Raw genomic sequence first — 17,086 nt, forward strand, 5'->3', positions numbered from 1 at the left:
TTTGATCTCTTGTTTCTTCTCATGTGGGCACTTATTGCTATATATTTTCCTCTAGAGACTGCTTTAAATGTGTCCCAGAGATTCTGGTATGTTGTGTCTTCCTTCTTGTTGGTTTGGAAGAACATCTTTATTTCTGCCTTCATTTCATTATTTATCCAGTCAACATTCAAGAGCAAGTTGTTCAGTTTCCCTGAAGCTGTGTGGTTCTGAGTGAGTTTTTGAATTATGAGTTCTAACTTGATTGCACTGTGTCTGAAAGACTGTTTGTTATGATTTCCATTCTTTTGCAGTTGCTGTGGAGTGATTTACTCCCAATTATGTGGTCAATTTTAGGGTAGGTGTGATGTGTGGCTGAGAAGAATGTATATTCTGTGGATTTGCAGTGGAGAGTTCTGTAAATGTCTATTAGGTTTGCTTCGTCCAGGTCTTAGTTCAAGTCCTGGATATCCTTGTTAATTTTCTGTCTGGTTGATCTGTGTAATATTGACAACGGGGTGTTAAAATCTCCCACTATTATTGTGTGGGAGTCTAAGTCTCTTTGTAAGTCATTAAGACCTTGCCTTATGTATCTGTGTGCTCCTGTATTGGGCACGTATATATTTAGGATCACCAGCTCTTCTTGTTGCATTGATCGTTTCACCATTATGTAATGTCCTTCTTTGTCTCTTTTGATCTTTGTTGCTTTAAAGTCTATTTTATCAGAGACGAGAATCGCAACTTCTGCTTTTTTTTGCTCTCCATTTGCTTGGTAAATCTTCCTCCATCCCTTTATTTTGAGCCTTTATGTATCCTTGCATGTGAGATGTGTTTCCAGGATACAGCACACCGATGGGTTTTGGCTTTTTATCCAATTTACCAGTCTGTGTCTTTTGATCTGGGCATTTAGTCCATTTACATTGAGGATTAATATTGTTATGTGTGAATTTGATACTGCCATTTTGGTGCTAGCTGGCTCTTTTGCTCATTAGTTGATGCAGATTCTTCATTGCATTGATGCTGTTTATCATTTGGTATGTTTTTGGAGTGGCTGGTACTGGTTGTTCCTTTATTTGTGCAGAGCCTGTTTCAGGAGCTGTTGTAAAGCAGGACTGGTGGTGATGAAATCTCTGTGTACTTGCATGTTCACAAATGATTTTATTTTTCCTTAACTTATGATGCTTGGTTTGGCTGGATAGGAGATTCTGGGTTGAAAGTTCTTTTCTTTAAGGATGTTGAATATTGGCCCTCACTGTCTTCTGGCTTGTAGGGTTTCTGCTGAGAGATCTGTTGTGAATCTGATGGGCTTCCCTTTGTGGGTAACTTGAGCTTTCTCTCTGGCCACCCTTAGCATTTTCTCCTTCATTTCAACCCTGGTGAATCTGACGATTATGTACCTTGGGTTGCTCTTCTTGAGGAACATCTTTGTGGTGTCTTCTGTATTTCCTGGACTTGAATATTGGCCTGCCTTGCTAGGTTGGGGAAGTTTTCCTGGATAATATCCTGAAGAGTATTTTCCAGCTTGGATTCATTCTCTTAGTCACATTCAGGTACATCTATCAAATGTAAATTAGGTCTTTTCACATAGTCCCACATTTCTTGGAGACTTTGTTCATTACTTTTTACCCTTTTTTCTCTCTACATGCCTTCTTGTTTTATTTCATAGAGTTGATCTTTGCCCTCTGATATCCTTTCTTCTGCTTGGTCAATTTGGCTGTTGAAACTTGTGCATACTTCACAAAGTTCTTGTATTGTGTTTTTCAGCTCCATCAATTCACTGATATTCGTTTCTAAGTTGTCCATTCTCGTTACCATTTCATCAAATCTTTTTTCAATGTTATTAGTTTCTTTGCATTTGGTTAGAACATGTTCTTCTAGCTCAGAGAAGTTTCTTACTATCCACCTTCTGAAGCCTGTTTCTGTCATTTCATCACACTCATTCTCCATCCAGCCTTGTTCCCTTGCTGGTGAGGAGTTGTGATCCCTCTTAGAAGGAGAGGTGTTCTGGTTTCGGGTGTTTTCATCATTTTTGCACTGGTTTCTTCCCATCTTTGTGGATTTATCCACCTATCGTCTTGTAGTTGCTGACTTTCAGATTGTGTCTCTGAGTGGAAGTTCTGTTTGTTGATGATGAAGTTATTTCTGTTTCTTAGCTTTCCTTCTAACCATCTGGCCCTTCTGTTGTAGGACTGCTGAGGTCCACTCCAGGCCCTGCTTGCCTGGGGATCACCTGCAGCAGCTGCAGAACAGTAAGGATTGCTGCCAGTTTATTCTTCTGCTATTTTTGTCCCAGAAGGATACCCGCCAAATGTCAGTCTGATCTCTTCTTTATTAGGTGCCTCTTTGGATATACAGGGGTCAGGGAACTGCTTTAGAAGACAGCGTGTCCTTTATAGGAGTTTAAGTGCTAAGCTGTGAGCTCCGTTGTTCATTCAGAGCTGGTGGGCAGGTACGTTTAGGTGTGCTTCAGCAGAACTCATTAACTGCTTTTTGTTCCCAGGTGCTTTGTCCCAGGGAGTTAGGGCTTTATTTATGAGTTTCCGTTGTGCTGCTGCCATTTTTTCCAGGGCTGCCCTGCCCAGCGAGGAGGCAGCCTAGTCACTGTCTGCCTGCAGAGGCTTTGCTGAGTTGCTGTGGGCTCCGCCCAGCTGCAGTGTGAACTTCCCTGCAGTCCTGTTTATATGGATGTAGTTATAACTGCCTCAACAGTGGTGGCCCACCTCTGTATTGGCAGACTCTCTCTGTAATGGCAGGTTGCCTTGGTAACGGCAGGCAGCCTCAGCAATGGCGGGCTGCCTTGGGAACGGCAGGCTGCCTCAGCAATGGCGGACTACCTCCATAGTGGTGGAGTGCCTCGGTAATGGCGGACCCAACTCCTCCACAGAGCTGGACCATCCTGCGTTCAGCTGTGCTTGCTGTGAAACTCTCAATCCAGAGAGTTTCTGATTGCTGTTCTTTTGTGGGGGTGGGACCAGCCAAGCCTGATCACCTGGCTCCCTGCCTCAGAGCCTTGTTCTTTTTTTTGGTTCAACAGTTGACTCTCTCTCAGGTGTTCTAGTCACCAGTTGAAAAGGCACCAGGATCTGTGCGATTTCCCATGAGGCGACTCACTGCGCCGGCTTAATCAGTGGCACTGAGACTTGTGGTGCTTTTTTTGACCAGGAGTCTCCTGGCCTGGCTCCCTGTTCAGTCCCCTTTTTAATCAGATGGATGGGCGACTTCCCAGGGCTCCAATTGCCAGCTAAAAGGGCACCTGGACCAGTGTATTTTGTACGGAGAACCACCACACCGGGACGTGAGCAAAGCAGCCACGAGGGACAAAGCAGCCGCGCTGACCAAAACAGCCATGCTGGCGACCCATGGGGCTCCTCTGCCTGCGAATCTCCTGGTCTGTGGGCAATAAGAATGCGGTGTCCACTCACCCTCTCCTCTTTCACTGGGGGCTGCAATCCTGAGCTGTTCCTAAATGGCCATCTTGGATCTATACGTTAGTCCACTTTTTAGCTAGAAATCAAGTAGAAGACTAGATTAGTTAGAAGTAGAATGCAAGATTCTTTGAGGACTTTTAAGACCGTTATGCCTAGGGATCTCAATATAGTTCATCTTATTCTAAGTATAATCCCCATGCATCAGATGAAAATAGAGCCACATCTTTGACTTCCATTTTCTTCATTTCTTTGTTTTTCTTTTTTATTTTGTAGAGGCAAGGTCTCACTATGTTGCCTAGGCTGGTCTTGAACTCCTGAGCATAAGTAATCCTCCTATCTCAGCCTCTCAAAGTGCTAGCCTCCATGCCTGGCCTGACTTTTCTAATGAGTTACTGGGTCTTGAAATGGGCAATTTAGCAGAAAATCTTGTACTGTCCCCTAGGGCTATCTCCTGTGTCTTCCTTCTTTGAATTTTCCAAGAAGTTAACATGTTTTCTAAGTCCAAGGATGGCAATCTTTCTTTACAAGTCAGAAGGGGGGAAAAAAGCCTATTCTAATTATTCTGTTTTTTCCATGGATTCATCTGATGTATTGTTGCCATTGTAACTGATCCTGCAATCTGTTAATGATTGACCTTTGCCACAAGGTTGCATTCACTGATTTAGACCCCTCAGTTTTCATGGTGATTCATATATAGAGTTCAAAGCTACGGTGTTTATTAGTTTATGTACGTATGCGGAGTCATTGTTCCCAGCACCCTGCTCTGGGAGCCAGGCCTCCTAGCTTTACCCACACAAACAGTGAGTAAATTGATGCTTCCCCTACACTAAAAACATCATTTGGAGCCCACATCTTAGCTAGACTTAGCCTAGGCCTTCATGGTATGTTACCCTTTGGGGCCTCTGTTGGTCTTTTTTCTTTTTATTTTTTTTGAGACGGAGTTTCACTCATGTTACCCAGGCTGGAGTGCAATGGCGCGATCTCGGCTCACCGCAACCTCCGCCTCCTGGGTTCAGGCAATTCTCCTGCCTCAACCTCCTGAGTAGCTGGGATTACAGGCACGCACCACCATGCCCAGCTGATTTTTTGTATTTTTTTTAGTAGAGATGGGGTTTCACCATGTTGACCAGGATGGTCTCGATCTCTTGACCTCGTGATCCACCCACCTCGGCCTCCCAAAGTGCTGGGATTACAGGCTTGAGCCACCGCACCCGGCTGTTGGTCTTTTTTCTAACAGATACTAGTTGAGATCGTTCCCACCAGTCAGAGATGTTCAAATAATGTTTCAGGAAGAGATTAAGTTCCCTTTCCCTTTTGCTATCAGATTTGTATCTTGAGGCTTTTTTTTATCCTGTGCAGCAGCTTTGGTTAGATAGCAGAAGGTTCCATGTTATCTTTCCACAGAGCAATAGGAACCAACTTGCAGTTGGCTCCTCAAGTAATCCATTTCTACAATAATAAAAATCTCCCAGGCTACTTGCATATCTACCTCAAGTTTTAAATATATTTTAAAGTTCTACCTCACAGAAAGCCATTAGATAAAATTATCTGAATCTCAAGTAGGTGAGTTGGATTGAACAGAGCTAAGCTTCATCTATGACTCATGAGTATCCATGTATAAAACAGGGTTTTGTACTGTTTCAGCAGCACATACTTTAAAATTGGATTGATAGCGAGTGGATAAGCATAAGTGTGGCTGCTGCCTAAGGACGGCACATAAATTCATAAAGCATTCCATATATTGCATTGCCCCTGGAAGGTCATTTGACTATTTCTTGACCAGCTCCAAGGAAGCAGTGTGAGTCAAACCAAAACAGGAGACATCTGATATTACAACTGTGATTATCACTATAAAACTATTGATGTCTTGTGATGTATGAAATGAGAACAGAGCTGAGTAACATGGGATGTTACTTGCAAATATGTTGTCAGTACATGTCTTGGAAATGGGAAAATGTCAACTTGCATTTCCTTCATAAACCTGAAGAACAATAAAAGCAGGGTTTTTTTCTTGTACGTTAGTTGGAGAGGACCATGGAGGTCCAGCATCCTGGCAGAGATGTGTTGGCTCAGTGTTTGAGGAGGTAGAGAAGGAGTGGTGGTTGTCCAAGCCAGGTTTTGACATCTGTTAATTTTCTGCTCTTGGTGTGATTGATGAGCTCAGTAATAGGGGACAATTATGTTATCTATGATAATGAGATAATATATTGATATGTAAATTTAGTTATAAGCTGTGAATTAGCTAAAATGCCCTGAATTACAAACCACAATAAATACAACTAATAAAATTAGCACTTAATAACATTTTATGAAAACGACAACATTTGAATATTAGAACCTATGGAAAATCACACATCAAGCTTCATTTGGGACTCCAAAATAATTTCAGCAGTAAAGTTCAAGAATAAATTATTCAATTGCTTTACTATTTCTCTGAACATTTAAGCATGTAATCTCATTACATCTTCCTACCAACCTAGTCAAGTAAGGTAGCAAAATCCTTATTTTTTAGAAGAAACCATGGAGCCTAAGAGAAGCAACTTGTCTGAAAACAAATGCCTATTGGTTACAAGGCAAGGACTTGTTCTGAGTACAGGACTCTTTGCAAAATGTCCAGTTAACTATAGTCAGTTTACTGAGCTGTGTTCCCTCCATTTATGAGTACTTCACTTTTTTTCTTTAATTAAATGTTAATAAACTTGTAAAGCTTAAAATTTTGAAGTGTATGGGATAGAAATGAAAGTTCTGGTATTAGTGCTGATATTGCCTGAAATGGTTTAAGAATTTAATATGGTTGATAAATATTTTTTATTTTAGAATTATAATACCAATTTTATTTATTACTTTTTTATACATAGAATTTGACACCAAATTTTGGAACCTAAAAAGAAGATATTTAAAGGCAAGTAAGATTTCCAGTAGTAAATTTCTCTTATATCTTGTTGGTCCTACTCTTGATAAAAAAGAAAGATGTAAGATTAAGGTAGTTTTAGTGGAAAACAACCAGTTTAAAAATATGTGTAAATTGCAAGTGTATATATGCATATACATATATGTAAATTAATTTTCAAATTTTAACTTCCTTAGTCTGGAATTCAGAGTTATTTAAGAAGGTAGTTGTATCTATAATCTGAAACAGTATTGTCTGAAAAAAATAATTTACTTAATTACAATCCCTAAAATTCTATATAATATTTTTGCATAAATAAGAAAAAAGATTGTTAAGTTAGTATGTTTTATGTTTTCGCTATAGTCACATTATAACAAATTGAACTTGTTATACACAGGGATCTTCTATTTCATTTTTATAATAATTTTTTTGTATTTAGTAAATAAATAATTATAGTTGACCCATGGATAATGTGCGGGTTAGGGACTCTAATCCCTGTACAGTTGAAAATCTGAGTATATCTTTTAATTTCCCCATCTTAGCTACTAGTAATCCACCATTGAGTGGAAGCCTTCCTGATAACATAAACAGTCCATTAAAACCTATTTTATTTGTGCTGCATTATTATACACTGTGTTCTTACAACAAAGTAGAGAAATGAAGCTGTTAGAAAGCAAATCATCAGAAAAATATATTGACTTTTCATAAAATGTAAGTGGATCCTGACAAAGGTCTTCATCTGTCTATGGATCTCAGAGGCAGAAGAAAAGCTGCATACAAGTAAACCCCTGCAGATCAAACCCTTGCTGTTCACAGGTTAACTGTATTACATATTAATCTTTGTCACAAGAAAGTATCTTTAGAACTGGGAACTCAACAGTCGCTTTCTTGTACCATAAGTAAATGGCAAAAAGAGCTGTAAAATTGAACCAGCGTGCACCCATACAAACTGGAGATTATGTTTTGGAGATACCTACTGAGTGCAGAAGACAGAAAAACTATTCCTTTGTGAGAAGTACAAGTTATGTTACATATTCTTACATAAGCAAAATGGTTTTATCTGTCATTGTTGACACACACATACACATGTACACATACATGTGCTCTTGCACTTGCATATGTACACACTAAGTTAAAAGTCCTTCTGACTTTATGACCAAATCGACTATTTGCAGGGAGCAGCAGATTACACATGCTACACTTTGGATGCAGTTCTTTTGACTTTGTGACTTGTTCTGTGATGAACTGCTTCAGTGCATGAACCATGTTTCCAGTTTTTTAAGAAAAAAAACATTAGAAGCAAGTGAAAGGAACTCTATGATCAGTAGTAGACTGCTGTACTTTACTCAGTGGTCATATGCTTTTCTCCAAATATAGAAGTTACTTGAATGAGTTCTCTCGTTGTACAAGTTACTTAAATAATTAATTAATTGTTATTATTTTAAGAAATGGGGTCTCTGTATGTTTCCTAGGCTAGAATACAGTGTTTATTCAGTGGTACAATTACAACTTATTGTAGCCTTGAACTTCTGGGCTTAATCAGTCCTCCTACCTCATCCTCCTGAGTAGCTGGGACCATAGTCATGTGTGGTTACATCTAGCTGGATATACAATTATTGATTGATTTTATCTGTTTATTTTTGAGACAGTGTCTCCCTCTGTTGCCAGTTTGAGTGTAGTGTTGCAATCTTGGCTCCCTGCCACTTCTGCTTCCTGGCCTTAAATGATCCTTTCACCTCAGCCTCCCAAGCAGCTAGGACTACAGCTGGGACTACACCACCATGCTTAGCAGTTTTTTTTTATGGTATGTATGTATGTATTTTTTAGATGAGGTCTCACTACATTCCCCAGGCTGGTCTAGAGCAGTTTTTTTTTATGGTATGTATGTATGTATTTTTTAGATGAGGTCTCACTATATTCCCCAGGCTGGTCTCACTACAGCTGGGACTACACCACCATGCTTAGCAGTTTTTTTTTAATGGTATGTATGTATGTATTTTTTAGATGAGGTCTCACTATATTCCCCAGGCTGGTCTAGAGTTTCTGAGCTCAAATAATCCTTCTACATCAATGGCTTTATTCAGCTAGATACAGAAATACAAGAATCTCCAAGTCAAATATCAAGGAGAAAAAAGAAAACAAAAGAAAAACAGATTAGTGAAAGTTGTTCTGTGAAATAACCACCTGATGACAGCCACATATATCAACTTAATAAAAATCTTATATGATGCATTTGTGCCAAGGGTGTCCAAGACCACCCCCAGGTTTGGTGATTCACTAGAAGGTCTCACAGGACTCAGAAAATAATCTTACTCAGCTCTTTATTACAATCAAAGGGTACAGGCAAAATTAGAGGGAAATGGTGCATGTGGTCAAGTCTGGAGGAAACCAGGCACAAGTTTCCAGGAGTTCTCTCCTGTGGAGTTTTTAGGATCTGCTTAATTCTCCAGCCTCTCATTTTGGCAACACATGCGCAGTGATGTCTGCCAGTACCAGAATCTCATTAGAGACTCAGTCCCCAAGTGTTTTAAATGGAGGTTACTCTCCCTCACATGTACCCAAATTGCAGACTCCCAGAAGGAAAGCATCTGTTCAGAGTAACCACATTGTTTCTATAAACAATTTAGACACAGTTAGCCATTTTCTCAGGGAATGGTGGGAACCCTCTCAATTTCAATTTCCTAAATACCGGCCAAGGGGCCAGCCTTGTACGCGGGCCTTTCTAAGGATGTCAGTCTTTTGCCTGTTATATGAAATCTTTTCTGCACAAAAGCTTTAGCCCCAACTTAATTTTTGGTGTTGTTTTAAAATTTCATTTTAACAGCAAATAATATACGGTAACTTGGTACTAGTTTCTGTTGTATGATCCATCGTTAGTTGCAATGCTGGTTACCTTTTTGAGTTTTGGTGACTAACAGGCATTTCTTTGTAAGTTACCATAGCAGTATTAGGTAATTACAGTCTGTCCCTATCTCATTAGCCTTTCAGTAAAATTGTTAAATAAGCCTAATAATTTGAGTTAAAATTAGAATAAAAATTGTCTTTTATTTTCATTACATGAATAATCTAGTTTTCATATTGTGCTAAATCACTGTTTAGAATTGTGAAATAAGATAAAATAATCATTTTATCAATATTTTCTTGCCTGAGCATGCAATTAAATTTATTCATTTTACATATTTTATATACTCCAATTTGAGAAATAATGCCTACATGCTATTACTTTGGTCTTTAATTATCTCCAAATTTGGCGGTCACCATGTCTTGCTTAAATAGGTCATAATAACAGGTTCAGTGAATATCTTTTATTTTTCATTTTAGTTTTTGTTCTGGAAATTCTGGGATGCATAGACAATCAGTATCTTTTTTAGATCAATAACTTTATTTCTTAGAGGAGTTTTAGGTTCACAGCAAAATTGAGAGGAAGGTACAGAGATTTCTCATTATTTTCCATGCCTCCCAAGCATGCATGGCCCTTCCCATTATTAGTATTTTCTATCAAAGTGGTACATTTGTTACAACTGATGAACCTACATTGACACATTATAACCATTGAAAGTTCATAGTTGACATCAGGCTTCATTCTTAATACTGCACATTTGGTGACTTCAGACAAATGTATAATGACATGTATCTATTATTTTAATATGATAGAACAGTTTCACTGCCATAAAACTTCTCGATGCTATGCCTGTTCATCTCTCCCTTTCTCCCTAGCAACTCCAACCACTGATCTTTTCTATCTCCATAGTTTTACTTTTTTCAGAAGCATCATATAGTTCAAATAATACAGTGAATATATTTTTGACTAGTTAAAAAGTTAAAGTTCTATGGTAATTAAATGTAGTCATTTAAGATATACTTTTTCCTTTTGTTTTTCTTTTGCATTTAATAAATACAAAGTAAGGGAAATAAGAGTTCTTACTGTACTAGTCACATACCAGTAGGTATAATTTATATTAATTCTAATAAGGTCTCAGGTATGCTTCCAGAGGAAGCATCAGTTCTATACTTGAAAGAAAAATGGTCTAAAGCATGCATACAAGGGTGCATAATTTTTTTTAATGAAAGTAGAGTCTTGCTATGTTTTCCAAACTGGTCTCAAACTTCTGGGTTTCTCAAGTGATCCTCCTGCCTCAGTCTCCCAAGTAATTGAGATTACAGGCATGCATGACTGTGCCTTCTTATGTTTTCAATATTCTGTATATTATTGATTTACAATGCATTTTACCTTTTCCTTTAATAGATCCTGGGAGTTCTGACGCATCTGCAGACAGGTAGGATTTTACAGATTTAAAAAATTATATTAACTAAGGAAATATCGATGGAAGAAACTAGTATCTGTTAAGTGTTGTATTCTGGGCTAACCACCCTATTATGTGCTATGCATTATCTCACAAAGCCATCACAACATCTGTGTTCTTATAACCTACTGTTTATTAAATAGGCAGCTGTGGTTTAGAGAGGTTAATTAATTGGCTCATGACCCCATAGTTAAAAAAGTAGCTGATTCGCAGTTAAACCATCAGCCTGCCTGGCTTCCAAATCTTTCTTTTGCTCCTCAGCCTAAATGGATAAAGATCCGTGCAGCAACTGGATCAAGATATATGTTAGAATCAGATTAATGAATACAGTCAAATCTAGTTATCTGTTAACTCTCATTTAAGGTTATTTTGAGAAATGAGGTTGGTTTAAGAGTTTGTCTGAATAAATTTGACAATTTCAGTGGTAACCAATATCTTATCTTTACCATCAAAGGCTTTAGGGCAGTGTAAAGGTTTGGCCATAGGATTGTAAATTTTACAAAACCAAGATTAGACAAGTCTTAGAGAGCAATTATTTGACTTCCCAGTTTGGCTTTCCCTTTAGGCTAGTATTTCTGCCTGCTTCCACATAGTTTTTTTTAGTCGTCTTTTCTCCTTTTTCCATGACATTTCCCTAACCTTCTCTTGATGTTTTTAAGAGTTCTTCTCTGCTTTTCATGTTTCTTTGTTCTATCATTTTTTCAAATTCTGCTATGTATCCCCAATTCTCCTATACAATCAAAAGCATGCAGAATTTCAGAATTTTAAGGAATCATAGGACTAATTAAAATAACCACTAGTACTTCAACATGTGTTAAACATTCTGGCAAGTGTTTTTCTAGATAAAGAAACTGAGACTCAAACAGATTAGGATAGTTTCCTTTTTGGACATAGGAAGTAGCAGAAATGAGATTTAAACTCATTTTAAAGCCCAGTACTCACCTTTCTTTTTTTATATGGGCATTTTTTGTTGTTGTTCACAGAGTCTTGCTCTCCCGCCCAGGGTTGAGTGCAGCGGTGAAGTCCAGGCTCACTGCAACCTCTGCTGCCTGAGTTCTAGCGATTCTCCTGCCTCAGCCTCCCAAATAGCTTAGATTACAGCCAAGCCATGGTGGCTCACACCTGTAATCCCAGCACTTTCGAATGCTGAGGCAGGCGGATTATGGGGTCAAGAGATCCAGACCATCGTGGCCAAAATGGTGAAAATCAGTCTACTAAAAATACAAAACAAATTAGCTGGGCATGGTGGCGGGCACCTGTAGTTCCACCTATTTGGGAGCTGAGGCAGGAGAATTGCTTAAACACAGGAGGTGGAGGTTGCAGTGAGCCGAGATTGTGCCATCGCACTCCAGCCTGGTGACAGTGAGCCTCTGTCTCAGATAATGATGACGATGATGATGATACAAAGGGGGAGTGAGTCTGGTACACCCAGTGGATAGAATGAGAATGAAATTAACTGGTGAACCCAATGGCAGTGGCTAAGAATGGAACAAGCAGGGAAGGCCAACTTTGAAGAGAAACAATACTTTATTGGATAGGAATACGAATTCTTCAGTAAGAGATCAAAATATTGGAGTTTATGACAAGTTTAATAAATTACAAAGATGAACACATCATGTTGGGAATTTACAAAGGCACATTAAAATAGAGGGTTCAAGGGAGCTTTAAACAGGTTGCTGCCTTTTTTGATCAATACCTGACAAACTTGAAGATTTTTACTGAAAGATGCTAAAATATTTTGAGACACTGGGAAGAGTCTCTACAGCAGATAGAAATGTGGTATCACGTGCTTCCATTCTGTCTTACAGAGTGGTGGCTTACAGCTTCTTGAGTACTAGGGGCTGGAGATTGCTGAACTACATAGATCTGTAGCCCAGCACAGGTGCCTCCTCACCTCCTCCTCTTTTCGTAATTCACTGTTGGCCTTCCAATGTTCACGGAGGCTGGGTCAGGGGCATGATTGAATGGCCAATCCGTCATGAAGTTCAGTTGGGTAATTGGAGGTGTGTCTATGTTGGGGCAGTTGATGGAGACTCCAGTTAGCTTGTTATTCAGGAGCAGGGATGTAGAGAGCCACTCCTGGTCATGTGAGGCCATCCTTTCAGGAATCTGTGCTTTCATAGAGTGAAGATTGGAGACTGCCATGGAGCCCTGCACAAGTGGAATCTGGAAACCCATAGGAAGAAAGATATTTAGATAGTACTTAGGGAAACAAGAGGTACAACTACCAGGACTCTGTTTTTCTGGCAGTCTCTCTTCTTGGATCTCTGAGTGCCTATGAAGGTGTTTTTTTTTTTTTTTTTTTTTTTTTTTTGGAGAGGGAGTCTGGCTCTGTCACCCAGGCTGGAGTGCAGTGGCATGATTTCAGCTCACCACAACCTCCACTTCCACCTCCAGTGTTCAAGTAATTCTCCTGCCTTAGCCTCCCTAATAGCTGAAATTACAGGTGTTTGCCACCACGTCTGGCTAATATTTGCATTTTTAGTGGAGGCGGGGTTTCACCATGTTGGCCAGGTTGGTCTTGAGCTCCTGACCTCAAGTGATCTGCTCACCTTGGCCTCCCAATGAGCTGGGATTTTACACATGAGCCACCACGCCCAGCCCTACCTGTGAAAGATTTAAGGGCTTCCTAATGTGGACCTGAAAAAGGATGGATATAGTGAGTGTAATTGAATTTTTATTGCTGTTAATGTATTGATCTTTCTGGGAAGAGTATTCTCAAAGAATACATACACCTTTGTTGTTAAGAGTTTTGTGCACTTAGCAGTCACACATTTCAAATATTGCAGGTGATTTCCTGTACTGTTTTGGGACAAAGGAAAGCAATGGGACCTTCTTAAGTGGTATCTATGTTGAGGAATCAAGACTGCCAATTTGAAGTGACACAGATTAGTCTTTTAACCAGAGTTAGATAATGGACAAGAAACAATGGGTCTTTCTACCTTGTTTTAGGTCATCAGGTTTCTTCCAGTTTAGGTAACAAAAGTTATGTCATTTATTAGTTGAATTTTAACTACAACTTCAGGATACATAATTTGTCAGGGTAAATTATCATCAGGCTCTGGTATATATTGGCTGTCACTATTCATTATGGAGCTCAAGGTCAGTTTTCATTGACTATTGTATATATTTAGACAGGTAGAGGTGCAAAAATAGGTAACCAAAATCTATTTTTAGAACAGAGGCAATATTTTAACTGTATCAAGAAACATTATTTAATGTACAGATAGCTGACCTTTTTCCAGATTGTGTTTTGTTTTTTGGAGGGAGAAGCTGAATATGAACCGGCAGTTTAAAAATTTGTAAGGAATTTTCATTGTATATTTTTGCTCTAAAGCATTTCCCATGAACTGTGTGTGTTGATCCATGCCCTAAGACAGATGATGACAACTTTACTGTTACCACCAAGGTAAAGTGGCCTCTTGTAAAATTAATTTTCTCAGTCAAGTTTTGCATATTATTTACTTTTAAAATTTAGCAGTGGTTTATCTTTTTTTATGTTGGTAATACAAAGTTGGTCAGAGAAAAGCATAAACATGGCTAGCTGATTTAAAAAAATTTGTTTAACCTTGTCAACTAACAAAAGATTAAGTACTGTGACAGGGTGAGGCTGAAAGAAAATGAACTGGAAATTACATTATGACAGGAGAAGCACATTAGAAAACGCTTTCCCCAATAAAGGAAATATAAAATTTGGTTAAGATTTGTTTGGATAAATATTAATGTTGGCTTTTAAATCAGACTAGTGTTACTCTCATAATATTTATGCCTGTATATATCTTCAGTGAATCAAATTACTTGTAGTTATCATGGAATCTCCCTGGTACCTTTTATTGGCAAAACTGTACAACACGTAGCATATAGCTTTTTTTTGGACACTTATTATTTTGGTATCATATAGTTTTTAGGAGAGACTTTTTTTCCCTACTTATACTAGTTCTGTGGTGAGACTAAAATAATATTAAAATTTGTAGAAAACTAGCTGAGTATGGTGATGTACAGCTGTAGTCCCAGCTACTTGGGGGTTTGAGGCAAGAGGATTACTTGAGCCCAGGAGTTTGAGAACAGCCTGGGCAACATAAACAGATTGTATCTGCTTTAAAAATATAAATTGTAGAAATGTAGAAATTTAAATTTGTTACCAAAATTTGTATTACAAATGGATTTTTGTGTTTTGTAAGTTGTTGATAAAGGGTATATACAAAACACTTCATCTAATGAATAACATGTATTTTACTGCAAATAACCAGTTACATAAGCAGAGTCTTAACACCAATATGGTAAGACTTTAACACCATAATTTTGTCATTGTAGTTTATTTAAAATATCCACTCAAAGTCTTTATATTACATTAGGAAATTAACATTTCAGAAATTTTTATATTTAGTTGTTTAAATAATCATTTGAAGTTCCTGTATACTACAAGCTACTGGAGGTCATAGACATATTTGTGTGTATCCCGGAGTACCTGGAGTACAGTCTTCCAAGTAAGAAGCATTGTAATTGTTGCTTTTTCTAGATGGAGTTTCATTCTGTCACCCAGGCTGGAGTGCAGTGGTGGGATTTTGGCTCACTTGTAATCTCCACTTCCTGGGCTCAGGTGATCCTCCCACCTCAGCTATCCAAGTAGCTGAGACTGTAAGCCTTTGTCACCTTGCTTGGCTCAGTTTTGTATTTTTTTAGAGATGGGCTTTTGCCTTGTTGCCCAGGCTGGTCTTTAACTGTTGGGCTCAAGTGATATGCCTGCCTCAGCCTCTCAAAGTTCTGGGGTTACAGGAATGCAATACCAAATTCAGCCTTAATAGTTGTTTAATATGTAAATAGATAAATGAATTTTTATATAACATGTAACATAATATACATAATGTATCTAATGATAACTGCATTTTTAAATTGTACTTTAGGTTCTGGGGTACATGTGCAGATCACGCATGATTATTGCATAGGTACATACATGGCAAGGTGGTTTGCTGCCTCCATTACCCCATCACCTATATCAGGCATTTCTCCCCATGTTATCGCTCCCTGACCTCCCCACCCCCCACTGTCCCTCCCATAGTGCTCCCCAACAGACCCCATTGTGTGATGCTCCCCTCCCTACTTCCATGTTTTCTCACTGTTCAACACCCACCTATGAGTGAGAATATGTAAGGTTTGATTTTCTGTTTTTGTGTCAGTTTGCTGAGAATGATGGTTTCCAGATTCTTTTATGTCCCTACAAGGGACACAAACTCATTGTTTTTTATAGCTGCATGATAACTGCATTTTAAAAATATTGCTTACATTTATATTATTTTTAATGTTTAAGGATGTATATGTTTTGATGTGTTATTTTGAGAACTTATGCCATAAATAAAAAAGAAATAAATTAGAAATAGATTATCAGTAGCAAAGAGGGTTCCAGTATACTTTCTAATATCATTCAGCCGGAATTTTAGATTAAAATTTCTTAAATATTTTATTAGCCCCAACTCATGTTCTAATAAATATGCCTTTATAAGCCATGCATTACTCTTTAGGATTCTGGCGACCAATTCTTTCTCTAGGTGGAAAGTTGATGGAAAGTTCTAGTTTTCCCTCTCTGTACTAATAATGTTCTTTCAGGTAGTGGTAGATGACCATGGTTAACTAATTGAATGTCTTATAGTAATAAAATTAAACTCTGTATCACAGAAGTATTTTTAAAAAACTATAGCATAAGTATTAATTAACCTGTATTGTTAGGGCTATGAAAAACGAAAGTGAACTTTACTGTATTTGATGTTGTTTCTTTTCTTTCTTGGCTGAGGCATATATTTAACTGACCAGTTAGGCTTTTTTGTTTCTCCCTTCATCCTCACATTTTAAAAATGATTTATTGCCACCTGTTTTTTTCCTCACAGATATCATTTCTGTAATCACTGGTCTTTCAGTCCATCTGTGTCTTCAATTGTCAGTATATTTAGTTACAGCTTTCTGCTTAGTTAGCTATGTGTGAGTTTTCATTCAACAATTATTGTCTCACAAGGTTTTTTTCCCTCTTCTTTAGAATAACTAAATTTATACATTTATCTTTAGCTTTTTGGCAAACAATAAAATCAACTAATGCTATTTGTAATGTCAACCTACTTAGATACTACTATAAACTCTCATTTTCTCCCACAAGAAGTGGTTTATGCAAATAATTACCTCCTGAATATACCCATATGAATTATTTTCTTACATTTTTTAGCTCGTAATAAACTAATTATGTGCTAAGCAAATTACTGCTTCATAGTATAATTCAGTTAACTTGCATGATTCATTTAAGAAGCATGTATAGATCCAAGATGGCTGATTAGGAGCAACTCAGGATTGCAGCTCCCAACGAAAGTGCAGCGGGTTAGTGATTGCTGCATTTCCAGACGGATTTTTATTACCCACAGACCAGGAGATTCCCAGGTGGAGGAGTCTCACGGGTCACCAGCATGGCTGTTTTAGCTGGCATGGTTGGTCTCTGCACAAAATAC

At 38.2% G+C, this 17,086-nt stretch overlaps 1 protein-coding gene and 1 long non-coding RNA gene across 3 annotated transcripts in view; one reads left to right on the forward strand and one right to left on the reverse strand.

Moving 5' to 3' along the window:
* Positions 1-17,086, forward strand: part of LOC116540927 — a 54,956-nt gene that overhangs the window by 15,975 nt on the left and 21,895 nt on the right. The window contains exon 2 of one of the 2 annotated variants that reach the window (XR_004264643.1): positions 10,541-10,571. This is a non-coding gene — a long non-coding RNA (uncharacterized LOC116540927). Of the gene's footprint in view, positions 1-10,540; positions 10,572-13,517; positions 14,008-17,086 lie in introns of those variants that run through there. The other variant, XR_004264644.1, reaches the window with a different exon arrangement.
* The window catches only part of LOC116540925 (putative protein FAM157A), a 29,119-nt gene continuing 24,201 nt past the window's right edge, over positions 12,169-17,086 (reverse strand). Inside the window, exon 3 of the mRNA XM_032264750.1 lies at positions 12,169-12,764. The gene's annotated coding sequence lies outside the window, so the exon portion shown is untranslated. The remainder of the gene's footprint in view (positions 12,765-17,086) is intronic.

Source organism: Sapajus apella, unplaced genomic scaffold (assembly GCF_009761245.1).
Source record: "Sapajus apella isolate SASKATOON/1434 unplaced genomic scaffold, GSC_monkey_1.0 scaffold146, whole genome shotgun sequence".
Classification (NCBI taxonomy): domain Eukaryota; kingdom Metazoa; phylum Chordata; class Mammalia; order Primates; family Cebidae; genus Sapajus; species Sapajus apella.